Here is a 2,500-nt window from a genome sequence, read left to right as displayed (position 1 = left end):
AAACAGAGGAGAGGTCTCTACAGATTACAGACACAGAGGAGAGGTCTCTTCAGGTTACAGACACAGAGGAGAGGTCTCTTCAGATTACAGAAACAGTGAGGAGAGGAGAGGAGAGGAGAGGTCTCTTCAGATTACAGAAACAGAGAGGAGAGGAGAGGTCTCTTCAGATTACAGAATCAGAGAGGAGAGGTCTCTTCAGATTACAGACACAGAGGAGAGAGGAGAGGTCTCTTCAGGTTACAGAAACAGAGGAGAGGTCTCTACAGATTATAGAAACAGAGGACAGGAGATGTCTCTTCAGATTACAGACACAGAGGAGAGGTCTCTTCAGGTTACAGAAACAGAGGAGAGGTCTCTACAGATTATAGAAACAGAGGAGAGGTCTCTTCAGATTACAGACACAGAGGAGAGGTCTCTTCAGATTATAGAAACAGAGGACAGGAGAGGTCTCTTCAGATTATAGAAACAGAGGAGAGGTCTCTTCAGATGACAGACACAGAGGAGAGGTCTCTTCAGATTATAGAAACAGAGGAGAGGAGAGGTCTCTTCAGATTATAGAAACAGAGAGGAGAGGAGAGGTCTCTTCAGATTATAGAAACAGAGAGGAGAGGAGAAGTCTCTTCAGATTATAGAAACAGAGAGGAGAGGTCTCTTCAGATTATAGAAACAGAGAGGAGAGGAGAAGTCTCTTCAGATTATAGAAACAGAGTGGAGAGGTCTCTTCAGATTATAGAAACAGAGAGGAGAGGAGGGTTCCTCTTCAGATTATAGAAACAGAGAGGAGAGGAGAGGAGAGGAGAGGAAAGGAGAGGAGAGGTCTCTTCAGATTATAGAAATAGAGAATACAGAAGAGGATAATACTACTATGATTGACTCTGTAAAACAACACCTATCATACTACTATGACTGACCCTGTAAAACAACACCTATCATACTACTATGACTGACCCTGTAAAACAACACCTATCATACTACTATGACTGACCCTGTAAAACAACACCTATCATACTGCTATGACTGACCCTGTAAAACAACACCTATCCTACTGCTATGACTGACCCTGTACAACAACACCTATCATACTACTATGACTGACCCTGTAAAACAACACCTATCATACTACTATACTGACCCTGTAAAACAACACCTATCATACTACTATGACTGACCCTGTAAAACAACACCTATCATACTGCTATGACTGACCCTGTAAAACAACACCTATCATACTACTATGACTGACCCTGTACAACAACACCTATCATACTACTATGACTGACCCTGTAAAACAACACCTATCATACTACTATGACTGACCCTGTACAACAACACCTATCATACTACTATGACTGACCCTGTAAAACAACACCTATCATACTACTATGACTGACCCTGTAAAACAACACCTATCATACTACTATGACTGACCCTGTAAAACAACACCTATCATACTACTATGACTGACCCTGTAAAACAACACCTATCATACTACTATGACTGACCCTGTAAAACAACACCTATCATACTACTATGACTGACCCTGTAAAACAACACCTATCATACTACTATGACTGACCTGTAAAACAACACCTATCATACTACTATGACTGACCCTGTAAACAACACCTATCATACTACTATGACTGACCCTGTAAAACAACACCTATCATACTACTGACCCTGTAAAACAACACCTATCATACTACTATGACTGACCCTGTAAAACAACACCTATCATACTACTATGGCTGACCCTGTAAACAACACCTATCATACTACTATGGCTGACCCTGTAAAACAACACCTATCATACTACTATGACTGACCCTGTAAAACAACACCTATCATACTACTATGACTGACCCTGTAAAACAACACCTATCATACTACTATGACTGACCCTGTAAAACAACACCTATCATACTATACTACTATGACTGACCCTGTAAAACAACACCTATCATACTACTATGACTGACCCTGTAAAACAACACCTATCATACTACTATGACTGACCCTGTAAAACAACACCTATCATACTACTATGACTGACCCTGTAAAACAACACCTATCATACTACTATGACTGACCCTGTAAAACAACACCTATCATACTACTAGGGTGCAACTGACCCTGTACAACAACACCTATCATACTGCTATGACTGACCCTGTAAAACAACACCTATCATACTACTATGACTGACCCTGTAAAACAACACCTATCACACTACTATGACTGACCCTAAAACACCTATCAGGGCTACTGGTCTAAACATAGTGCACTATAAGGGGACCAGGGCCCTATAGGGCTCTGGTCTAAACATAGTCACTATACAGGGATAGGGTGCCATAGGGCTCTGGTCTAAAGTAGTACACTATATAGGGGATAGGGTGCCCAGGGCTCTGGTCTAAAGTAGTGCACTATAGGGGATAGGGTGCCCTATGGGCTCTGGTTAAAGTAGTGCACTATATAGGGGATAGGGTGCCATAGGGCTCTG

General features: G+C 41.6%; 1 long non-coding RNA gene across 3 annotated transcripts; it reads right to left on the bottom strand.

The window, feature by feature from the left end:
• Window positions 1-879: 879 nt before the first annotated feature.
• LOC127924711 (uncharacterized) lies at window positions 880-2,224 on the bottom strand. Of its 3 annotated transcripts, none has more exons than XR_008118681.1 (3): window positions 2,185-2,224; window positions 1,768-1,915; window positions 880-1,554 (listed from the first exon to the last, which is right to left on the bottom strand). It is a non-coding gene; the product is annotated as an uncharacterized LOC127924711 (long non-coding RNA). The 3 variants fall into 3 exon arrangements; XR_008118680.1 differs by lacking the exon at window positions 2,185-2,224 and adding an exon at window positions 1,958-2,098; XR_008118679.1 differs by lacking the exon at window positions 2,185-2,224 and adding an exon at window positions 1,958-2,098 and having other exon boundaries at window positions 880-1,517.
• Window positions 2,225-2,500: the final 276 nt, after the last annotated feature.

This window comes from Oncorhynchus keta, unplaced genomic scaffold, assembly GCF_023373465.1.
Source record: "Oncorhynchus keta strain PuntledgeMale-10-30-2019 unplaced genomic scaffold, Oket_V2 Un_contig_4485_pilon_pilon, whole genome shotgun sequence".
Taxonomy (NCBI): Eukaryota; Metazoa; Chordata; class Actinopteri; order Salmoniformes; family Salmonidae; genus Oncorhynchus; species Oncorhynchus keta.
Note: the sequence above shows the minus strand (reverse complement) of the source record. Positions and strands in the feature narration are given on the sequence as shown.